The sequence below is a fragment of the Streptopelia decaocto genome (assembly GCF_964273445.1).
Source record: "Streptopelia decaocto genome assembly, chromosome: 3".
NCBI lineage: Eukaryota > Metazoa > Chordata > Aves > Columbiformes > Columbidae > Streptopelia > Streptopelia decaocto.
The window spans coordinates 108,996,730-109,021,583 of NC_138656.1; the positions used below are offsets into that span (position 1 = coordinate 108,996,730).

Genomic DNA, 24,854 nt, shown 5'->3' on the forward strand with positions numbered 1-24,854 from the left:
CCCAGGGAAGCGGCGGAGTCACCATCCCTGGAGGGGTTGAACAGATGCACAGATGAGGTTCTTAGAGACGTGGTTTAGTGCCACAGTTACATTACGGTTGGATTCGATGGTCTTGAGGGTCTCTCCCAACCAAATCGATTCTGTGACTCTATGACCCACACAGTGGGTCGCGCCCCCGTCCCGCACACCCCACGGGTTCCCGGTCCCCCCGTCCCGGGGTTTCTCCTCCCTCCCGCCCTTTCGCTCGCTCCCGTCACCGCGACGCCCCAGCCGCCCGCGCTCCCCCTCCCTCGCGTCCGCGCGCATGCTCGGGGCGCGGGGCGGTGCGTGCGCGGGGGGAGGGCGCGCGCGGGGCGGCCGTCTGCAGTGCGGGGCGGGCGGGCGGCGCGCGGGGCGGAGCGGGGGCGCGCGCGGCGGCGGCGGCGCGGAGTGAGCTGCGGCGCGAGCGGCGGGCGGGCGCGCACCCAGCGAGCCCCGTCCCTCCGGCCCCAGCACCCCGCGGGACCCGCGGCCCAGCGCCCTCCTCCGCACCGCGGACAGCTCTCGGCGCCCTCTGTAAGTGCGCCCCGGGTGCTGGCAGCGGCGCGGGGATCAACCGGGGGGGGCTCCGGTGGCGGAGCTGCCCGCCGGGCGGCGGGGTCGGGAGGGACGAGGCTGTCTCGGGTTGCCCCGCACGGGGATTTTCCTCCCGGGAGGGCGGCGGGGGTGCGTGCGAGTGCGGGGGATGGAGGCGCGGCGGGGGCTGCCCGGACGGTGCGGTCAGCGCGGCCGCTCCTCAGCGCTCGGGGATCGTCCTCACTGGGAAAGTTGATGTGCGCGGTTGGGCTTCGCCGCCCCGTGTGCGGGAGTTGCTGTTTCACGGGCGAGACGGAGGGAAATCGCGTCCGCAGCGATTTGCCGCGAACTGTTGCCTGATAAGAGACCGAATCCTGCATCGATCCGGATATAAATACCGACAACATCAAAAGGAGGCATTGATCTGTCGCTTAATAATTTGCGCTTGGAAATGTTTTGGTGAAAGTGGAAGTCTTTGGCGGTCTTGTTCATTTGAAAAGAGATAGCGAAAAGGTCGTTATTTTTTTCCAGTAGGGGAAAACAAAAAAAGAAAGCCCGTGTGAAACCGAAGAGCAAGAGCAGTCCTCGCAAGGTCATCACACCCACTGGGAAGGCAGAAGTGCTCCCGATCCTTGCGATCGCTTTATTGATATTCTTACTGCCTGTAAGAGATTTTCTACTTTATTATTTTATTTTGTTTAACACGCGAGGTGTTTGCAGGGTAAAGCCTCGGGTTGCGGTTGCCGGTGAGTGCGCTCGCCTCGCCCCTCCGGCGGGGAAGGTGCGGGGTGGAGGTGCCGTGCTCCTGCTATTTAGTTGGGCATCAGTCGGAGTGAAAATGGAGGTGGGAGGAGATAACAGGAGCTGCTGTGCGATCCGAGTCATTTCCCACACGAAGGCGTGAGAAGGAGGAGGGAAAGGAGACGACGGGAGAGAGAATTTCATTTCCAGAGATCAAAAACAAAAGGAGGAGCAGGGTGAGGCAGATCGTGAGCGGCCGTGGGGGAAAGCGAGGCGTTCTCCGCGCTGACCGGAGCGCAGAGCAGCGCGGGGGGCTCTGCGGGGCCGCTGAGGGAGGGAGCGCGGGCGGGGGGCAACCTGGCCAGGGCAACTTTGCGCGCAAGCACCGCTTGAGAATGAGTTGTCCGCCGCCGGGGAGATGTGCTGTGTGTGCGGGGCGAGGGGGAGGCTTGCCCGCCCGTGCTCTGGGGTGGCTTCTTCTGCCTCTCCCTCTCCGGGAAGGGTCGGATCCCGGGGGTGCGGTGCCGGAGGAGCGCGCTGCGCTCCGCGCTGCGGCGGGGACGCTTCCCCAGCGCACGGAGGTGCCGCGGCGGGACACGGGGGCTCAGCGCCGGGCGGGGCGGGCTTCCCGGGGCAGGGGCTGTTGGAAGGGCTCCCCGAAGCGCTGCCTTCCCTCCCGCACAGCCCACTCCCCTGTGCATCGCGACCCTCCGCCCTGCGCCATCCCCAGTCGCAGGGCTGCCCGTGGTGCTGGCTCTCCCGCTGCAAGGCTTCCCCCTCCCCCCGGGGTGTCCCCAGCCCCCCCGCAGTCTCCCGCTCTCCCCCCTGCCCCCACCGGGGAACGCCGCTCCCGCCCCCCTGCCGAACGGTCCCCTCCCTGCATGAAGCCACCTGCAAGGTCCCCCCCTCCGCATCCTGCCCCCTACCCCGTGAGCTTTTCCTCTGATGAGATTCCCACCCCGCCCTCCCCACCCGCCCCGGGTTGGCTGCTCCGTCCCCCGACCTGGGCAGACACGCTCGGAGATTGGGAAGGGAAGCGGGCTGGAGCGGGAGCCTGATCTTATGCAACTGCAGACCCCTTCTCCCCGCCCCTGCAGGAGCCCGTTTAGGGGCTTTTCGGAGGTGGAACGGGACTCTCCAGCTTCCTGGGGCGGGGAGGGGGAGCCCCAGCCCGGCAGTGCGGAGCGCCCGGGGCGGCCGGAGCTCCTGCCCCTGCGGAGAGACCGCCGGGGGCACCGCGCTCCCAAATGCCGCGTTGCCCAAAACAGTGCAGCAGTGCCGGGGGAGGGGGTGGCGGTCACCTGCACCACCAGGCTTCTTGGCTGACAAAGAAACCGTGCAGATAACAGGGTAATTAAAAAAAAAAAACCAAACAACAAAACAAAAAAAAAACCAACAACAACACAAAAACCTGCCCTTTTCATTAAAATTGAAATGTGATTACTTGCACACCAGCGCCTTGGGCAATTAGCAAAACGCCAAACATATGAGTAAACTCCATGTTCTTGTACAGAAGATGTTATTATAACAGGCATGTTTAAGAGATACAGGTACTTCTCCCAATAATTCTGCTGGCAAAATATTTTTAGCAATATTTTGTCATGAGTGTTTCTGTGTATAGGTGTTCTCTTCCTTCAAATATTAGAAAATTCAGCTCTTAGACGTACCACCACCTTTTTATGAAGAAGATGCACATATTTACTAACCATAGATAAGGAACAGAATCCTCACATTCAGTGAAAAAGAAGTACGTGAGGAAGTTCAGTTTTTGTAAAATGTGCATTCACTGGCCTTTTCAGAGTACATACTTACTAATAGTTTATTTCTGACACATTTTCAGACCCACTAGTTTTCACTACTACCTTTTACTTGACAGAACGCCTTAAGAAAAGTTTAAGAACACAGGTCATTTATGAACACAGTTCATTTAAAAACATCCGTTTATTTGAAAGGTCTTCCAGTACAGTGTTGGAACAGCACTATCCATTTCAGGTTTGTGGACTGCGATCAATTTTAATTAAAACTTTAATTACATTTTGCTTCTCCATTCAAACAAAGCATAAAGTAGTCTGAGCTAATGCTGCTCTCAAGGAAAAATAAGGATACGTGTTCTTAATCTTCATTGTGTATTATGCCTGCCTTTTAATTAAGGACCGATTCCTTATCTTGTTGGGCTCAATAGAAATGTAGCCACCAACTTTTCTGACATAGAACTGGAATATTTAATCAGTTTTTCAAGTGCCCCTATCTTCTCACCACATACAAACAGATACCCATACATAGAAGTACACCACTGATTTTCCACTAATTTTTTTGACGTGCCTTGTGTTCTGGAGCGTCCAGCTATTGACGGCACCTCAGCTGTGTCGTCAAGTGACATCTGCTTCAGACTATCACAGCATTACGTAACCTCACAACTGCAGAGCAGATGCCAGAGATGTCCCTGCTGCTGCCAGTGCCCTGTGTGCACTCCCCTGATGTCACATACCAGAAGAGTGATAGCTGACATCTCACTATGGTACCAGCCAGAACAAATGTGATGCTTTGGCCAGAGTGGTACGGCGAAGTCTAACTGGGATGTGGTGGAGTAGGGTAGGACAGAGCAGAGCAGAAGGCACCTGGTTGAGCCCGCAGAACTGGGCTGGCTCTGTGAGACGGGGGCAGTACAATGAGGCTGGCTTTGGTGCTCTTCGTCCCAGGGTGTGACGTTACGGGGATGCGCTGGGGATCCTGGTGTGCCTTCCAGCATGTTCCCTCTCACAGGGATGGGGAAGGGGCTGCAGTACCATGATCCAACAGCTCCATTTCTTCTCTTTTTGATGTGTTGGGAAGGAATAGCCCTCTTGACTTTTCTTTCTGTCTGTACACTGAATATAGTGGCGGGCAGGATCTGAATCTAAGAATATAGATTCCTTTTAACAAACATGTGAATATGGTGAACTTTGTTATGGGAGCTTTCAAAATTGTTTACTTTTCAAGCTGTTGTTCTGGTTCTGTTTTTCAGTTTTGGAATTCTAATGCACTATGCGTTCCTGAGTTTTTTTGTGTTACATCTGTGCGTCACACTCGTATTTTAGGTATTCAGTTCTGTAAATTTTGCAGATTGCTGTGGATTTCCAGAAGTTTATGTCACTTGGGCAAATAATGCTGGCTAATCCTCTAATGGTGAATTAAACAGCAATGTACACTAATTCAAATTAGAGTTATAAAAATAAAAATATGATAGACAAATTTGTTTTTAAAGGAATTGAAACACAAAGCACTTACCATGAGAAACTGTGCTTCTTGTCTGTGATATCAAACATTTTCAGCACTGGTCTTCACCTGTTTGTTTTTACTGTGTGTTGTTTTACCAGCATGGATTGGTGCTAAATACCCTTTGTCATAGCAGTGGTCTAAAAAGCACCTTGTTTCAGAGTAGTTTTTTTTGCCAGTAGATCTTGTACTTTCCTGTAAGTCCCACACTAAATAGGGAAGAGCAACCGTGTTGTCTTTCTGCATTATTCCTCATGCCTAATTCTGCCTCAGGCTTCACTGTCATGAGCCTAGACCATTCCATCCATCCCCATTTTCTTGTGGGTCCCCCTTACTTACATTTGCATACCTTTTGCCATTCTGCACATCCTTGGCCTTTCTTTTTCTTCCTTGGGAGTGTATTTTTATTTCTTCTCCGATCTTTGTGTGCTTTAATTACATTTTTGGATTGCTGTTCTCTTTACCAATTATCTTCTTCACTGTTTCTTTCCCTTAAGCCTTGGGAAAGATTGTGACTCGCTCTATAGCTGAAAGCGTTGCCTGATAGAGGAATGCGGCATGAATTGGGGAGGCGATGGGCTCGAGTGCTGCTGTAGGGTGTGAGGATCCGGATGGGCTCCCCTCGCAGGGAGGCGCCTTCTTACCTCAGCTCCAACCCTTTAGTCGTGGAAATAATCTTTTGAATTTTGTACTGTTGTTCTGAGAGTAATAGCTATAATCCTTTTCAAAGATAATGAAACAGATGATTAAAAGGATACTTGGTGGTGGAATACAAAGTCTTCAGGTAGTGCTTCAAATCCACATTGATTTTTAAGTTATCATTTAAGTTGCTAAGGATACATAAGTATATATTTTTTTCAATTGTGTTCTAAACTTCATGTAGACATTATCCACAGGTCTCTGCTTTCAGGAGCTTTTCCGCACTTAGGTGCGAATATGACCCGAAGGACAATAATACATATGTAGGAAATGAAGTCAGATTATTAGAGATGGTCTCATAGCTGAAAGTTGTAAAAGATAAGTAGTTTCAAGGAAGCAGTTGAAGGAGGGGAAAAGATAGAAATCCCTTGGCACTCACTTTCATTGATGTGTTTATAGAAATATCAAGCTGTTTTTCTTTGTGATTATTCCGCCGAGGAGGGTAAGGGACAGAATATATTTTGTGAAATAACTTATAAAACCACAATTAATTGAAATAAACACTGTTCATTGGGAATGAGATGACAAATGCATCTCTTGTTGACCTAAACAAGTGTATTCTGAAATTCTGATATCACTGACAAAGGAAGAAGTGTTACAGATATTACTGAAGATCTTCTGCCTGGAACAAACCCCGTTAAGTCACATTTTAAATCCCAAACTGTACAAATGTAACAGAACATGTTATAGTTTCCCCAATTTCACTGTTTCGAAAGAGAAAGAGTTTGCTGCTTCCTTGAGTTTGTCAACAACCTATGATTTTTGAAGTAATGAGAAATCATAATTTGAGGTAATCAAGTGGATCTTTTAAGATAATAAACTCATTTCCTACTAGGAGGATGAAGAATTTTAAAATCACTTTCTTTATCATCACAAAGGCATTTGAGGAAGAATAATCAGCATTACAAAAGTCTAGATTGATGTGCAGGAAAAAAAACCAGCTGTAATGGCGATATTTTTTCTAACATTTACACTAATATATGTAAGGCACTAAACTTTTTGACTAAAATTATATTTAATCACTTTTGAATTAAAGTATATTTAATTTTAAATACTTGATAATTCCAGAAAAGCATAATAGTTTTTATCCAATTCCACTGTATAGTTTAGTAAACACCAGAAATAATAATTTTACCTATTTCTTGTTCAATAATTTAGACTTTCTCAAAGTTCATTGGTAACAAGATGTAAAAACTGAGATCTGTGATGGTAAAACTTACACATGGCATTATAACTTTTTTGGGGGAGGTCCTGCTGAGGTATTTTCACACCATAGTTAGGCATAAGAAAATAGTGGAATTTTGTTTCGCTCCTGATGAGCTGAACCAACCAGTACAATAGCAACCAATGGGATTACCTTGGTTGTTCAAACTTTGATGAAGATTATACTGTCAGCACTGTACAAGTCAAAATAGATACTCAGGAAGAAAACAAACTGTGGCAGTAATTTACAGATCTTTTAGACTAATAAATATAAGGCTCTAAACCTTTTGATGAAAATTACTTCAATTAGTTTTAACTTGTAGCTAAATAGGAAGTTGTGTTCTAGAGATGAAAGCTTTGAGATTCATGAATATTTAACTCTACAAGGGAGAATAATGAGAGTTTTAACCAAGTGTCTAGCAGAGTCCATTGTATTTAACTCGGTGATGACTTTATGTAGTCTCCTGTTCATGAAACACATAAGGTGTTTTTGGAGAAGAAAAAAATCTTAATTTAAACACCATTGATAATGGAATATTTATCTCAGTTCTCCCTAAGCTTTTCTAATATAATTATCCTTAGTGTTAAAATGTACACCTTGTGTCTTGGTTCTGGACTTCATTACCAGTTCTTGAGCCAGTCAATCCCTGAAGCAGTTGATGAGCCAGGTGTGTGTATCTATGGCTTTATTTTAGTATCTAAAAATAATTTCACAAAGGCAGTATGTTGCTGGAGATTATTTTTTTAAATAAAAGATTAGTGTTCCACTTCTTAGTAGAAAACACTGTTACTCAAAAGTAGATACTGAATCGTTCACTATAAGATAGAATTAAATGGCAGTGAGGAGAGATGAATATTACCCTTTTTGTGGACTGCGTTTGAGAATATCTGTGTATTTAATTAGACTTTATTCAGAATGGAGTCCTCTAAAATTAGAACATCTTGTTTATAAAAGCTCTTAGAATACAGCATATTTCTGTGTACTCTTGTCTGCTATATTTAGAAATACAAAGTAACTGAAGACTGTTAGAGAATGAAATTTGAGATATTGGTAGTTCGAATTAAAATGTTTTAGGTTTTTAGTAGAAGTTGATATATATAGAAAAAAAACTGAGATTTTGAAAAGTTAGTAAAAGTGAATATTTTTACGGGGTCTTGGCACTGAAAGTAAAATCAGCTTATATAATGGATAATGCTGCAAAAAGTTATTTGTGCAAGTATTGCTGATATCCAGTCGATATCACTATAGTCGATGTTCCGTAGTTACAACAGAATGTATACTGTACTTTTAAAAAGCATTAATTTTTCATTTTAAATGTATATTATTTTTTTAAATGATACAGATGAGTACGAACATTCAGGAATGGTCTTGAAATGCCTGTTCTGAATTGTATAAAAGGCTTTCAATTTGAAAGTATGATAGCCTGAAAATGGATTTTTTTTTTTGGTGCATAAAACATTGGATCATATTGATGATTTTTTGCAAACAAGACTGATTTATACAAAATGACTGTATCTTCAAATGCACTCTAATGAAGTTTGACCTGTGTCTTTCACCTGGTGTTTTTTTGCATCTGACTTGCTTGTGCACTCTTGGATCTGGTCACATCAACTGCATTGTAACATCAGAGGATGTGCTACTGTGTGCTCCAGTGGGCTTGGAGTCTGGTCCTTGGGATCTGTGCAGATTGAGAAGATTCAGAAGATTAGCATGCTTTTTGGCCTTGAAATCAGAATGTTACATGTTTTACCTTGTTAAAATTTTTGTATTATGCATCCTTAAATGCGGAGAGTGAGAGAATCACAATCTGGTTTTCCCATATAAGTCCATAAAATATGCCTGCCTTCTTCTGTCAGTGAATTTCTGATGATAAAACTGTATAACTGAAATGCCAAAGTGCTTAAGAGAAGTACTTTCTAAGGCTCCGTTTTCCTCCTCAATTATGGTAAGTAGATCACAAAGTAGCCTTTATCATTCTTCATAAACAAGTTTTGTTTACAAGAGCTGTCTCTTGCTATGGTACACATTGGGTGAATGCTTAGCTGTTTAGCTATGTTTTAATTTATTTTAATCCTTATCTAGGGAAATAGGAGGGTTGGAAGCTATTCTGATGCCTGACATTTTTCCCAAGTGTCTACCACAAAGAGGTGCTACTGGAACACAGATCAATAAGTAATATTAGTTTGTACGTGGTTTTAAGAGGTGAATGTTACTCACCCACGCTTCCCACTGTGTTATATGAGACTAATCCTGAAGTGTCAGCAGGTACTAACGCTGCCTCGCATTTTATTTCATCCTTCAGCTTTTACTGATCCCTTTTTTCCTCCCTCTCTGTCTCTGCTTCCTCTCTCTGATTCTGCTCCAACACTCCCCTGTTGCCTGTGAGTCTCCCTCTCCTTAATGACACCTGGCTGTGCATGTTTCACCACGGTGGGTGCCTCCTTCATCTTGCATTTTAACTGTGGGTTTGTGTTTGTTTTTTTAAACTGTGAGCTTTATAAAACAAGGATCTGGCCTTTGTATATGTCCTAGGAAGTACAGTTGTATGTTCAGTGCCATAAGGGTAAATATTTTTATTAAAATTTGAACAATATATACTGTAACTACAACCTGTGCAGAAAGATACAGTGCATGTTCGGGGGTTTCATGGAGTGGCTTTGAACCAATTCATGTCTGATAGCAGCGACCAAGTCCATCTCCTGCAGCGCTAATTAGGATATGTTTATTCTGCAGTGACTAGGTTGTGAGTGAAGTATGCTGACATACTCAAACTAGCTCTAAACCCAATATATGATGAACCTGCAGCAAGCCAGACACAGCAGTGCAGTGCTTAGCATGGCTTATGTCCTGAGCTCTCCGTCCTGCCCTTGAGTGGCATGTGTGGCCAACGCCACATCCCACTCTGCCCGGGATGGGCTGTTTGCTGCGGCACAGCGGCGAGTTAAAACCTGGTGCAGGCACAGGCTCTGCGCCAGCTGCAGGGGCTGCGGTGTAGATACACGCTGGAACACGTTCTGAACAGCTGGGTTTGTATCCAAATATCTCTAGACTGGTTATTTGCAAAAAAGAAGTCTGTAAGGAGTCCCAGTACAATGTGAACAGATGTTGAATACAGCTGTGTTCCTGCTGTGCGTCTGTCTGCTTTGTCTGTTAAATCACTCCCTTTGGTGCCCTGTATCTTGGTGCAAGGCCCAAGATGTAGCTTCTTGTAAATCTGCATGGTGGGAACATAGCCTATGTATTTATTTTTCTTTTTTTCTTTTTTTTTTTTCTGGGTTGTGTAATGTCAGATTAGTAAGATGTGATATAGGAAACTGAAAATGTTACAGTAATTTAGCATAACATCATCTGCATTTTTTGTTTCTACATACTGCTATCAATGGTCCTCCTATCAGTATGTGAATACCACATACCACTACGTACCACATCTTCAGCATGTACATATCACTTCATGCCATAACATCTGTGTTGTTAATTAGCTTAACAAAATCTATTGATGCAGGTTCTTCAGTCACAAAGCAGTTTGCTTTCTTTAGCATGAATGAGCCACAGAACTGTTTGTTGTTAATTGCTATTACTTACAAGATACATTACTTTAGATTAGTAACTCCTTCAAATACTTTTCAATGAATGTAGATTTGTTTATGCAACTATAAATAAAACAGTTTAACAAGGTTCTGAATTGTTGCGTGAGAAATCCGTGGTAAATACAAAATAATAAATTAATTTGCATTTCAGTGTCAAACAGTCCTGTCATTACTTTGTATTGCTGTTCTAATATTGGTGAAATACAGTCAATTTAAGATTAAAAAATTCATGCAACTTCAAATATGTGAAAAATGTGTCTCACCATGACTTGAATTTCAGTGGGCATCTTGTATTCCATAGTTGGCTGGGAAGGAGACAGAAAGATACGTTGAAAATTCCACTTTCTTCCATATAAATTGCAAGGTGTCATGGTACGTGACTCATTTCAGCTGTATGCGTCTCCCTGTTGCCCACAGGAGTGTGTTAAGTGATGACCAATAACAATATATCAATGTCAGCTCATCTTCAGATAAAATAAAGAGTTCACAAAATGTTCAAGGTTGTTCTGGATTATATGTAACAGAGGTATCTGGAGACTGTAATTCTCGGTGTTGCCCAGTAAACCCAACTGCTTGCTGTTGTCAGCATTGATATATTCAGGAGGGCTACAATATCTAAGGACTGAAATTAGGGTTATCACTGTAAACACTTGAGTGATGAGATAGTCTTTTATAATGTTGAATCTATGAGAATTGAAAAAAAAGGATTGAATTCACACAAATTACAGGGGCAAAGTCACCATGTGTCAACTGTGCTGTGGTAACTGGCCATGCTGCAAAAATTCAAATTACACTAAAAGTGACTTAGATGTGGTTGTACAGTGAAAGGAAATGTACGCCTTCGGTGGGCAGTGGCATTAGCATGATGTCGCCAAGCACAGGCATCAGGAAACATGTAGGAACAAATGGGAGGATGACTTCATGGTGTTTCATTATTAAAAATTCCCATGGAGTTGAATATGAACTGGAAATTTCTGAATCAATAGCATCCTGAGGTAGCTGGACCAAAGACCAATGCCACACAAATACAAGGACTCCTGTGAGCTGATCTGTCGGGTCCCTATTGGAAAAATTGAATAAAGGAATGGATTTGAATAGTGCAAAGTATATTCCAAACCACCAAAACACTTCTGCAAGTGATTTGATTTAAATACATGGGAAAATCTGTTGGTTTGAACACACAGAATTGACTAGAAATGTAGGTGTAAGTGTTGAGCGAGCTCATAGCCTAAGGGCGATAAGACTTGGGAAAAGGAGACGGTGTGATCATGAATCATGTCAGAGATGTAGGAAGGATCAGAGTTGCGAGGATTTCAGTGCTAGGGAGAAGAAATTTTAAATGGATCAAAAAGGAAGGGGGAGTGAGGAAAAGGAGTAGGGTAGCATTTGAAGGTAGCAGAAGGCAAAGGTGTCAGCATCTGGGAAATACGGAAGGGTGATTAATTAGAAAATTACCAACAGATTTAACACTTTTCTCAATTTTTTGGGTTTTGTTAAAAAACCTTGCAGGGAAAATTTGAACTCCTTCTTCAGATACAATGATAGCCAAGCTGTACCAGAACTGTACTAGGACAAAAGCATCTGAGCTAGGTGTTTAGAGAGATCCTTACTGGGATGCCAATAGCTAGCTGAGCTGTGATAACTTCATGTATGTGTGAGATGGGTGATAGATGTAGCTGTTGGGCAAAAAGAAGGGGAATTGAGATGGTTTTAAGTCACACATAAGTGCTAAAAATGACCAGAGAAACACCTCCAGTGCAGGCTCCCTTTGGCAATGAGTTCTGTGTGGGTACAGGGGAATTTGCTCATCTAGAACCATTTGGGACATGAAACTAAGTGGAGAGAAGGATTGAAAAATAAAAGTGAAGCATTCAAATAAGACTTTATATGTTTTCCCATCATATGATTCATTGATCTTATGACTGAACTGCTGTTTTTGAAAATGCTGCTTTTCTGCAGTAGAAAGCTGTTAAGTTTGAGGCCCTGATTTTGAAGTATTTAAATGACAAGTTGCTCATTGTTTTGCATTTGTATTTATGTGCCATGTAGTTTTTCACTGCTGGTGTCAGTTTTGAACGGGATATGACACCTACAGTATTGGCAAATTTATAGAATTTGACATGAGTTCATTCACATTGTGTTACATGATGAAACATGAGGCAGAAATGTGACTTGTCCAAGAGCTTTTACAAAATTCATGGCAAGGCAGGGGATGGAATCCAGGACCCTGATTCACGTAGTGAATTGGTTGTAGACCATTTCTGTCTATTTGCTTGATTTCAGTGCTATAGTGAAGTTTGTTTTTTTTTCATGGGAGGAACTCAGTTTGCACTGCTAATTTGAAAGAGGTTGGGCAAAACCTCAAAAACCCTTGTTACAAGCCAAGGTGGAAAAATGTTTGACAATGGTGATAAGATGCAAGTGTTCCAGTCCTGTATATCAGTAAAGGCGAATCTCTTCCTCAAAAGAGTTGCCCATACAGTTCAGGTATCATTCCCATATTGATGAGTGTCTTCTGCATCCAGCAGTGAGACGGACAGTACAAGATCTGGTGGTGGGGTGACCACATTTTGGAGTTGAAAAGAATGGGGATACAGATCTGAAAATTTGGATGAAAATGGTGTCCCATTAGACCTCAGGTGTGACACTGGTCTGTCCCAAGTGAAAGGTGGCATCTGATTACCCCAGCACCAGGTGATCTGTGTTCCTGACAGTGGGAGGATGAGTGGTGGCACCAGCTTGTGCTGAGCTCTGCATCTAGCCCAACCCAACCTTTCCCAGCTGGGTTGTTCAGCCTGGAGAGGAGAAGGCTCTGGTAAGACCCTATTGTGGCCTTTCAGTGCTTAAAAGGGGCCTATAAAAAAACTGGGACAGACTTTAGCAGGGCCTGTTGTGATAAGGGGTGATGGTTTTAAACTAAAAAAGGGGAGATGCAGGTTAGACATGAGGAAGAAATTTTCTACAATGAGAGTGGTGAAACACTGGCCCAGGTTGCCCAGAGAGGTGGTAGATGTCCCATCCCTGGAGACAGTCAAATCCAGGCTGGATGGGGCTCTGAGCAACCTGATCTAGTTGAAGATGTCCTTGCTCATGGCAGGGGGTTGGACTAGATGAGCTTTGAAGGTCCCTTCCAACCCAAACTATACTATGACTCTATGATATGTTAACCGAATCTCATGCATCTGCTAGAAAGGGAAGCTTTCACTCACTTCTCTTTTAGCACCTGTTCCTTTGTGGTTTAGCTCACCCAAATGACCTGTCTTCTTGTAGGTGAAGGGGCATGGCCAGTTTTTTCTTATACTGCTTTGCACATGGCCATACAGATCCTAGGGTATGCGTAAGACATTAGGCAAGGGTGTTTTCCACAAACAAGAGAGGTTTTCTACGGAGGATATAAACCTTTTTTGGCAGCAGAACTGGATTATGGCAGATTAAAATCACTATGTAATCATCCTCCCATGGAGTAATGGGACCAGTGCAGAGTTGTTATTGTTGCCTGCCCGTGACCTGTTTCTGAGTCTTGTCTTTCCTATTGGCTCTCTGAGGTAACCTGGTATGAAGCTAAACAGTGCAGTTTAGAAATATTGAGTATCCTTATAAACTCTTACAGAAGCAAGTGCTTGTGTGTGGTTGATTAACTAAAGATGAAATGAAATTATTAATGAACTAAAAGTAATAATTATTTTATACCTTAAATTTAAATTATTAGGACACCACCAGTCTAACTCTGGAATATTTATAAAGTGGAAATAAGGAGGTATTTACATCTTTCCCAGGTTCCTGTGCTTTTGCTGCCGAGGGGTTGGTGTGATAATGATGATCTGTGTGGACTGGAGCTGGTGAGGAGATGGGCTGCAGTGTACGAATTGGGCTCTTTCACAGTGAGGAGAGCCATGTCTCCATTATTTCTGGGTTTTAATTACATTGAATTAATTACATCACTCTAGTACGTTTAAATATAATTATTACACAAGTTTTAATTATCAGTTTAGCCATAGTCCTTGACTTATTTTTTCTTCTTAGGTTTTTGCATAATGCAATACAGGTGTCAGCACTCCCCTACACATATGAAAATTGCTCATGCACACATGGTTGTCAAAGCACTACGAAATAACAAGGACCCAGATCAGTTCCTCATTTGGATTTGAAGCCATCCTTTAAAAAGAAGCTTGCAACTGACCTGCTCAGTTGTATGCTTTATGGTAGACTATAAAAAGATAGAGGTCTCCTATAATATATAGCCAAAGTCCATTTGGGATATGCTTCATGGCTTTTTCTCTTGGACATGTGAAGCATTACCTAGAAATCAGTTTGGCTGTGGATAAACTGGAACGCGAATATTTCTCAGTACAGCGTGGTAAACAGGCATAACCAGTTACTTTCTGCTAATCTATGGGTTGTACCTGAGATTTGTCTTTATGGAAGAGTTGGCAGGAGTGGCTGTTATCTGTTACTGCTTGTTTCAGAGGGGAATGGGTGTGACAATGTAAAGACTGAGATCTGGTAAAGACTGACACCTGGGAAAAACAGTTTTTTTAAAAAGTACTGCAGCAGAAGAAAACAGAAGGTACGTATTTTATGTGGAATGGTCCAGAAGTTGTGTGTTGCCTGTTTTTGCTTTGAAAAGTCTCTTTCTTTGGGCAGCTGTGGGTGATCATTACTTCTTATTTATTATTATGGCAAAATATTTAAAAGTGGAGTTATTTGAGCACCAGTCACACTGGATATAAGCCAATTCAACTCCATCAGGCTCCATTAAGTTGTTATATTGCTGTCAGCAAAGTCCACATTGTGGAAGGCAAAAGATGAAAATCTGCCATATGTAGAGGTTGGTTATACAATTTCTTTTTCAGCATAGCAAGACTCCAGAGCTTGTACAGCAAACGTTTCAGCTTAGGTGTGTATTCTGAAAGTAGAACTCTGTAGTCTGGTTGTTTTTCAGCAAAAGAACTTGCCAGTTTTTTCTGTTCCTGCAGCTTGAGACCATTCAACTGGACTTTTTATCGCTCTAAATGAGAAATTTAAAGTGGTTTAACTGTAGTGGGATTTTGCTTTGGCTGGAACAGCCCTGCATCCCATAGCCACCTGAAGGGGCTCAGTCACTTGATACTTTGCTTTTTTTTCTGCCTGAGGCTCTTTGACAGCACATGCCCCAATGTGTCACTGCAGTTCTGCTTGCTCCCTGGGGGGCAGATGAACAAGCTGGGAGGAAACTGCTCATCCTGCCTTTCTTCTGGGCAGCATCCATAAATCAGTAGGTAAGGCAGCTCCCTGCACTCTGCCATTCCTGCGAGTGTTTCTGCAAATCTCCCTCCTCCTCCGCCAAAATGAAAACGAACCTCAAGAAGTAGAAAGGGAAGAATATGGCTGGTGGGAAGCAGCAAGCAGCCCTTTCTGTGGTGAGCAGATGAAGTAGCTGTTCAGAAAGGAGATTGTGATAGGAATATATTCTCTATCGTGGAACTTACTCAACCTGTCTGAATTATTTTACTTAAGTTTATCAGATTTTGTCTGGTTTTGTGTCAGGTAATAATCTCCTGTGCATCTGCGTTGTACATGTATTAGCTCATGTCTAGACTGCTTTGGAGTGAAAGGTACTTCCTTGGTTGGGGAGCGGATGGTGCGCGGTAAAACACAGAGGATGCTGCTGGGGTCCTGCTCCTGGCTCTGGTGTGGGCACAGCCTGCTGGCACCAGGCTCTGCCTGGGGTGGGTTGGGGACACCCGTCCCAGGGACGTGCCCAGGAGCTGGGGCATCTCAGCAGTCCAGTGCACAGCCTGCCCCAGCACCCACTGCTTCAATGACACCTGCCAGCAACACACTCCAAGGGAATAAAGACCTGGAGACCCCACAGACAGCTTGACTGGTAACCTGTTTTTCCTAGGAAATAAACAGCCCTCATTGGTTATGCCCAGGTCACAAGTTTAACCTCACATTTCCCTGAGGCCTGTGTCAAGCTTTGAGGAAAAGTTTCTTACTCAGCTGTTTCTCACACAGACACAGGATATCGTGCCATTACCTCTGCTCTTCAGTTGGCTCCAGAAGAGCCTAACTTACTTTTCTCTATGTTATTAATGAATAAATTTGCAAAGCTACCTTCTGCCTCTGTGCAGAACCTCTATAATGTGTAGTATGGAGTTTATAAAGTTTATGAAATATAGATCACCAGTGTGCATAGCTTGTGTGGGGATCTGGGGATTTAAGGGTAATCTTTTAAAATAGATTTAATTTAATTCAAATTTAATTTAAATATTTTAAAAAGGTTTATACATCTCACTTTGAAATCTTTAACAATTTTGGTTATTTTTATACTGTAATTCTTCCAGTGAACTTCTGATAGCATCCCAGGGTAGAATCAATTATACTATTGATTATCCACTGTAATCAATAATAAGTTATATAAAATTTCTTTCTGAAAGTATCTAGGTCCATGGATCTTATACCTTCTATGTAAAATGAGAGATCACATTTAGGTAGCAAAGTGAATAGCAGAGGAGCTCTCCCATTCCTGATGTTCTTTGGGAAAAGCTATTCCAAAATTGTTCTATTTATAAGATACTCTTAGTCTAGAGAATTATTGTTCTCTGGAAACACAGCTGTGTCAGTAAGATGCTTTTCTGAAGAACAAGAAAGTGATGAAAGTGTTATTACCTTGAATTTCTCAGGAATATCTTTTGTACTTCCTATCCACTATCAATTTTAGTCTGAACTAATATTCAAGTATAGGCATGTCCATAGTGATTGAATCATTAGAAGATTTTGGAAGGATTACAGAAACTTGAAAGATGGCAGTTATCAAAGCAGTAAAAGTAATTCTTTTTATGTAAGAATAAAAAGCTAAGCCTGAGACTGAAACCACAGCTCCATAAATGGACTTATTGCACGTCGTGTTCATAACCACAAAATCCAGGAGGTAATTACCTGGCTTAATCAGGCACAAAAGAAGGGCCGTCACAGGAAGAAATTACCTCATCCTGAGCTTGGAACCAGGACAAAAGTTCCTGGTCTCGAGAAAGGTGTATTTACCCTTCTCAGGGTGTCCATGCTGTGACAGCCCACTCACGAGGCAGCTGGTGGTTAATATCTCCGTTTTGTCTCAATGACGCAACCAGCCTCAATTCTTTTTCCAAAAGCTCAACATTGTCTGAAATGCCACCGTGTGACCCGTGGAGCTCGCCGCTTGGGTAAGTGGAGCTTAAAGGACAGCCTACGCAGTTTCCAGGGTGTAGGAAACATTAGGAAATACTGACAAAATAATTGTGATGAAATAAATAGTACTCTCCGGCTGCTCTTAGTCTTACTTCAAAAACATTACTTTTTATGGCCACAGATTTTCCAGTGGGAAACATTGAATGCAGTTCAGGACCAACTTTGTCTAGACTTCCCCTGGTCCTAACTCCAAGAAACTATTTGTCTCCTTGTGCACTGTAACAGTGCTAGAATTAAATTCTGTTTTCTGATAGAAAAATCAGCCCCTGATTTAGTGCCTAAGGCTGTTAATGTTAGTGCTACACAGAGACCCACATCAGCATTTTTGGATGGAAAAATAATTGTTACATTACTTAGATCAGTATCTAGTATCCTAACGCAGGTACAGCATCTGTGGCACATTTCGTGGTGTTCAGTTATCTTAAAAGTGCTCTGTCAGTGCATACCATAGGTATCTACGTGGTTGTAGTTTCGCTATTTATATTATGGCATTCTACAAATATTAATAACACTGTGATTCAGAGTGAGATACAGCCGTAAACCTGTAAAATAACTCCCAACAGTTCATCTTGATAGTCTGTTGAAATTGGACTGCTCTCACTATACCCCCTTCAGGCTCACTGCCAATCTCATATTTTATCCTGAAATTCCATGAGGAGACACTCAAAACAAACACTACACTAGCAACAGCTTGCATTATCTTTAAGGCAATAGCTAGCATCAGTTTCACTTCAGCCTCTCTGTGGTTTTCTTCATTTGAAAATCCATAAAGTTTGACCTTTTGGATACATTTTGCTCTGATTTATTCCCCGTGTTGACTGCAGTGGGAACTGAATGGATGTAGCTGAGCAGAGAATGGGAATATCATAGATGCTAACCTGTTAGGACTAAATTATCCCTGTTAGTCCCATGCTGCCAGCACCAGCCACTTTATATAGTGCATGTCTCTTCAGTAGCTTGCTTTCAGGATACAAAAATACAGCTGTTAGCTTTTTGTTTGAGTTTTCTTAGGAGGGAAAAAGAAAAAAAAACCACAACTTGGAAATTGCAAGATTATTCCAGGCACCATTTCAGGTTTTTGTTCAGCGAACACTTTTTCTCTGCTAGTGCTTTTGAAAATAAGCTGGTTTTGTAATTAACTATTAAGACCTAAAGGTGAATGTGATCAAAATAACTGATCAGCAAGGTCAGTATACCCTTGAATCAGAGAGGTTTGCTAATTTTGAACTTCAGTGTTTTTCAGAAAGTAGTGCGTTTTGCAAGAATAGAAGAGGTAGAATGTAGGATTGGGACAATATGACTGTGCACACATCGCTGCCAATGAAAGCAAAGCTTGCAGGTCTAATTTTAGGCTTTTCAGCCTTGGTATTGTTCCTTACAGCACAGTTATTTTCCATATGATACAAAGCAGTCCTTTTTTCAACTTTTATAAAGTGCTTTAGAGAGTAAAAGCAAGGACAAAGCGAGTATATGTCATGGTTGAAAGCAAATCAAAGCAGCTTAACTAAGGCTGAGGTTAACGACTATTGCATGATATTTCTGTATTCAGAGAAGAATACTTTAAGAAAAGCAGAAACCTAGAGAAACATGTCTCGAGACATGGAAGTGAAGAGAGTTATACAGTATCTGAACTGGGACCCTTGGGTGTGACTGGATTTGCTTCAGCTCATTTAATTAATTTACACTGTACCTAGATACCCAGTAACTTAGTCCTCCTAAAATGTCAAAATGACCTGTTCTGTTTGGAAAGTAGGACTTCCAGGATATCTACCCATCTCTGCGTGCTTGAAACTAAACATTGTAGATGGAGTGGGATGTTACAACTAATTCTTTATATAACACTAGCTAGATGCTGTTTTCTAAAGTTACCTTTTACTGATACATTCATACAAAATTAATTTATAGAATTATAAAAATACAATACTGTAGAAATGCTTGTGTTCTGTCCTATATATGAATTTCCAAGGACTGGAGCCAGTTGGTGCTAAGCCATTACCCATGGAAGTGTCCGCAGGTCAATGGTACTAAACTGTCAAAACTAATAAAAATACCTTTAAAAATAATTAAGTTAACATAGTCCCCATTTTTCATCCAAGAGAAGCTTATTAACCGAATGAACGAATGACAATGGCATACAAGGGCCAGAGAAATCAGAGAATATGGAGCTATGTGATTTTTATTAGTAAATCTAGACCCCAAAATGAACTGTTTGAAACAGGTTGGAACTGGCTGTATTGGCAGTAAGGACATTTCTTGGGAAGAGCCTGCACAAGGGCTGCAGTAACGTCGAGCTGCTATTTTGTCCCACAAGTTCAGCCAAGATCCGCTGCCTTGTCACCAGACTTGGGCAGCCAGGTTGTAGCTCGGTTTGGTGGCGAGGGTGCAGCACAGTTTGGGACTCTCCCCAGCTGGGAGAGTCAGCTCGGGGCTGGAATTATTTTTCATGCCGTTCTAGCTGTCTAGAAGTTCAATGTTTATTCTAAACTAATTGTGTAGGGTTTCTTGTTAGTCAGACGAGTAGGCATCTCCAGAATGCAATTAATCCCACTTATCTTGTATATATACTTTCAGCATGGGATGGATTGCCTCTTGGTGAACTGGGTGCCTGTTTCTCTCCATTGTGCCTTGGCGCCTTGACGACTAGTTTAGATTAGGTATCCAACTTCTGATGGGTGCCACCCAGGTAGAAATAACCTGGATTAATCAAGTTCCCTGCTACTGACTGTGTAATAAATTCCCTATTATTATTCTGTGCATGATTTGTGGATGCTGTGTTAGAAGAAAAGAGTCTTCTCTTGTTCTAATTTGCAAGAATTTCAAATAGCTTGGCATTAACAGTACAATTGCTCAGTTTTCTGTTGTCCCTCGTCATACAAAAGTTTTTAAAATGGTGATTTTTTTTAATAATAAAAACCATTTTATAATTAAAAAAAAAAAAAGAAACATTTTCCTTCAGTTTTTTGAGGGAACAGATTAAGTTACAGATTGGCAGTTTGATGTCCTTCTGCATTCTGGCCAGGTTCTCAGAGTCGTAAATCAACCTTGCTCCTTTCAAGTTAGGGAAAAATAATGTTTCTAAAAAAGTTTGGAGCACTGATAGTGCAATGGCGTGGAAGTATGACATCAGTGAATAATGAGCAGACTGTCGAGTGGCTTTATTTGGTGGCAGGCACTAATTTGATAGAAACTTCGGGACAGTAATTGTTTAGTTGTTTGGGGTATTGCAGTGCCTCAGGGCTTTCCCTTGCCCGTCACATTTAAGATTTTTTTCCTTGTTTTTGGCAACAGATCTATGTAGCAAGCAGAGCAGAGGAACAAATTGATTGTTCTCTTAACCTTAAACAAGGTTTTTCCTAGGTGTTCTGAAAAGTATTTTTGAGAAGTATAGCCAGTTTTTAAAAGAGAAAGTACAAATGCAAGTGACATCTCTGACCCCAGTGATTTTCTATTTTATCCTTTTATCAGGGGCAGACTGACAGCTGCAAGAGTCAGGTTCGTTTCTGCATTTGTTCTGGGGAAAACAAACAGAACCAGTTCAAGCCTCCACCTAGAAACCCAGGTGACAAGATGGGTGGACAGTGATGCCTCCTACAAGTGACACACAAATAGGTGCACCCAACACTGCTTTGTTAGTGTTGAGGAGAGAAGAAAGGATATAGAATAACATAAAAATATACACAACAACCCCTCTCCCCAGTAGTTTGAATTCTCTTTTTCTACTTCAAGATATCAAAATCAATCTTTTCCCTTTAGGGATGTGAACTCCTCCCACACTTTTTCCTCTTACGCCACTGTTTAGGTGGTTGGGTTTCACCAAGACCCTTTAGGATATGAAAACATTGTGCTGTGTGTCTCACTTGCCATCACTGCTAATGAATGTCGCTGGTTCTGCTGCTCTTCCTGACCACTGGCAGCTCCTCTCTACAGGCGTCTTCTCCTCCAACTCATCCACAGTGATTTCAGGTAGTCGGAGGAGTACACATATGTGCACAAGCCCTGCACATCTGCCCACATGTGAGGGACATATTTGTATCCATCTTGCCTTCCTCCCTGCATCTCACGTCTGTAAATCACAGTGTTTCTCAGATGGCTGCCTTGGGTTGTTTAAGCTTTACATAACATAATTATAAGCTGCACAATTCACTCAGCTTTACAACCTGTTTTTTAACATAAAATGCTCTCCGACACTGTATAGTGTGCAGTATCATTTCAACATGCTGCAGCCTGCCCCGGTCCCTCCTGTTCCGTGGCTGCCTCTCTGCGAGATGCTGGCAGCCGTGCTGGCAGCCTGGGCGTCGGTCCCTCTCCGCTCTTCGGGAGTAGTTGTGTTATCTTTGTGCCTGAAGATGCCAGGATTGTTTAAATGTTGATGAGATGTTGCCCAGCTGAATTTCTCTGCAGCTTAAGCAAGCCTACCTCTTTTTTTTTTTTTCTTTATGTATGCACCTTACATGCTATGAACATAGCTGCTCTCACTGCTTTTGCTGATAAAAAGCCAAAGAAGGAAAAGAAAAAAGTGCAGGTAAAACACCGGAGATGATGAGAATTGGCATTGGATAGGGAATAGAGCCAGGTAGGAAGGAGGGAGGGAAGGAAAGTGGGAGCAAGAGTTGGGATGAGCTGGTACAGATTTACTGGGACTGGTTTGGCAAGTGTGCTGCCAGAGATGGGGAGGAAGCCAAAGGTACAGGGAGAACATTGGATGAGGAAGAAGAGGGACAGCTTGGGGCTGAGATTCACAATCAAGTTACTGTTACCTAACTGTGTCTGACAGCAGAGCCGCGGTAATACTGCGTAGACACTCTTAACACTAAGCATGGCTGCATAATAAAACCAGCTTAGCCTATATGTATTGCATGTATACATCTATAGAAGTGTCGATCTCCCTCAGCAACATTAGAGCCAGTAATTTCACTGGAGTGTTTGGGAACATTCCTTACCCCACTCTGTTAATGTGCGGTCACAGCTTGGCACTCGCAGCTCCCCAGGACTAACGTTAATGTGACGTGTGATTATTGGTGTGACTGGCTATTTTTATGAAGAATCAAATGCTGACCTGAGTGTTTCACGGTCCAGTGTGTGAGAAATTGGGACCTTCAAAATGCTAAGAAATGGTACTGTGTAAAACAAGGTGTGGATGCACAGGCCAGCGTTACGAAGTTCAGTGCCTGGCCTGCTTTGTATGCTGGTGTCATTCTTAGAAAGTAGAGGTGCTTAAGCTGTGTTTTGAGCAGGGAATGCAGCAACTAAATACTTCGGATGAGAAGCATAGCATAGCTATTTAGGTACTTGATCAGAATTTGTAAGAGCACACAAGCTGTCGAGACAGTCGTTATGTTTATACTGAACGTCACCTTGACATATTTGAATAGAAATGAACCAGGCAATTAGATAACAGCATCTCCATTAGCCAGTAGTCCAGACCAATGGAAGTGCTTTCATGCCTCTGTAAATCTGTCTCCTTATACCACTTGCCCTGAAGTCTACGTTTTTCCATTCCAAGATACACGCATTTTCCCACAGAATATAGTACAGGGTGTTTTTTATAAGTGAGAAAAGAAGTTTTTGATCTTTTCCCCTGGATCTATTTCTTGACATACGCCTGTTCCCCTCCCATTTCATTTGGCCTTAGGAATGGGGCTGCTCTGGTCAGGAAAGATTAAGTGGGTTTTTTTCCACCATGAAAAAGCAGGCAGAGTTCCTGAATATCATTTCTTCTGTATTCCCTTTTCTCTTGGAGATTGAAAAATATTGCTACCAAAAGTCCATTATTTGGAGTCTTGTTCGGTTCCAGAGGGGATTCTGTAACAGGTTCTCTTCATACTGAGTCTTTTTGGAGTAATTTAGGAAAGAAAAAAAAAAAGAAAAAGCACCACAACTATAACCAGCTCAAACAATTATTTACCTTCTGGCAGCCAACAGTTTTTATATTGCATCCTCTGATTTGATTTACAAGCTGTTCCAAGCTCCTGGCAAATGGCACAATAGCTTTTAAGATTGCTCTGTTACTTGCTGCTGGGTTTTGGGGATTTGGAGATTTTTTGTTATTATTTTATTCCAGTGTTTACCTTATTTCTAAGCCGTATCATTCCCTTAACTTCTCCCTTGTATTGTCACACCAGAGAGAGTTAACAGCTCTACCAGTGCAGCATTTAGCATATGCATGGCCTGATCCAACTATAGACCTGGTAGATTATCTGTTATTTAAAGCTTTAAAGCAAGACCAGGTGCCTATCTAAAAACTGTACTCTCATTCAATGACAAAGATTGGAGATGTACCAGGATTTTGTATATGAAATTCTACTATTTCCATCCTAAATGATCACAACACTTCTTCCCAGGATGTTAAAATACATGAATCTATGAAACTTTTTAATCAAGTTTTTAACCTTTAACGGTAGCAACGTTTTGAAGCCATCTTCTGTTTAGTTTTGAATGTTCTAAGTCATTAGTAGAACTTATTTATGCATAATATGATGAAAGATAGAATGCATAAAACCAGTTATCACACATTTTTACAATTTATGGAGAGTGGGGGAAAAAATGAAATGTAGTCATAAATGACTTGTGGAGTTGACTAGTGAAGTGAGAAAGCTTGCATATGACTTCAGATTACCTGTAACAGTCAGATTTAAATCTGACTACGAAGTGCTGCATCATCATTACATAATACTGAATGTTGGCAAGATTAAACAACCGGTGAATTTGGTGGCCATAAGAGGAAATTAATGTCTGTGCGACAAAATATATTGATGACTATTATTAACAAGTAGAAATCAGGAGAGGAACTGAGCATTACTGAAATTACCAGTTCATGACAAATAGCAGTTAAAATGGCTAGGAAAGGCTAGGACAGAATTAGAAGAATATTCTACTGCAGAAGCATGCGGAGCATCCTATATGTGATTGTTGTCAGTTGTATGATAAAGAGTTAGTAAATTCGTAAAAGGTCTAGAAAAAGGAAGTAAAATTGGTTAAGAACATGGAGCATAGGTGGGGCAGACTCTGGCTGTTCCATGACTGATGAAGAGCAGGTGAATAAGAAATAGTTGCTGTTTCTCACAGTAAAAGAAATAGGGTCACCAATGAAATTATTTTATAACGTTTAATTAAATTATGAAACTGGTTTCCACAGGATGTTGTGGAGACCAAGATATAAATGTGGTCAAAAAGGGATCAGACAAATTCAGGAAAGCTAATTTAATCAGTGATTATTAGACATGATAGTCTGGAGAGTCAATGAAGAGAGAACAGCACCTCCAAAGTATGACTCATCCCATCCGAGGAGAAATGTCTCAGATCAACTTGCTGAATCGCTATTTGGAGATGATTGTGTCTCTGACTTAAGTAACTATCGTAGTGTAGGCACCAAAATTTGACAGCATTTGTACATCCCACTGTAGGTGTTATATTAACATATACTGAAGTTGTGGGGCATTTCTGCAGTTAAAAAAAACTGTGGATGCAATTAAATTATGAAGATGGCATTGAATATAAAGAAAGGATATTTTTCTATTTGTCATCCAAGATACTCTTTTTCTTTCTTAACTGCAGTTTAATTTGTGTGCTTTATTGCAGAAGTATAAAAAATATGAAAGCAATTT

The 24,854-nt window shown here is 42.2% G+C and overlaps 1 protein-coding gene across 4 annotated transcripts in view; it reads left to right on the forward strand.

The window, feature by feature from the left end:
- The first annotated feature begins 406 nt into the window (after positions 1-406).
- The window catches only part of VSNL1 (visinin like 1), a 91,937-nt gene continuing 67,489 nt past the window's right edge, over positions 407-24,854 (forward strand). The window contains exons 1-2 of one of the 4 annotated variants that reach the window (XM_082048274.1): positions 407-555; positions 1,087-1,219. The gene's annotated coding sequence lies outside the window, so the exon portion shown is untranslated. Of the gene's footprint in view, positions 556-1,086; positions 1,220-1,408; positions 1,533-24,854 lie in introns of those variants that run through there. The other 3 variants (XM_082048275.1, XM_082048276.1, XM_082048277.1) reach the window with 3 other exon arrangements.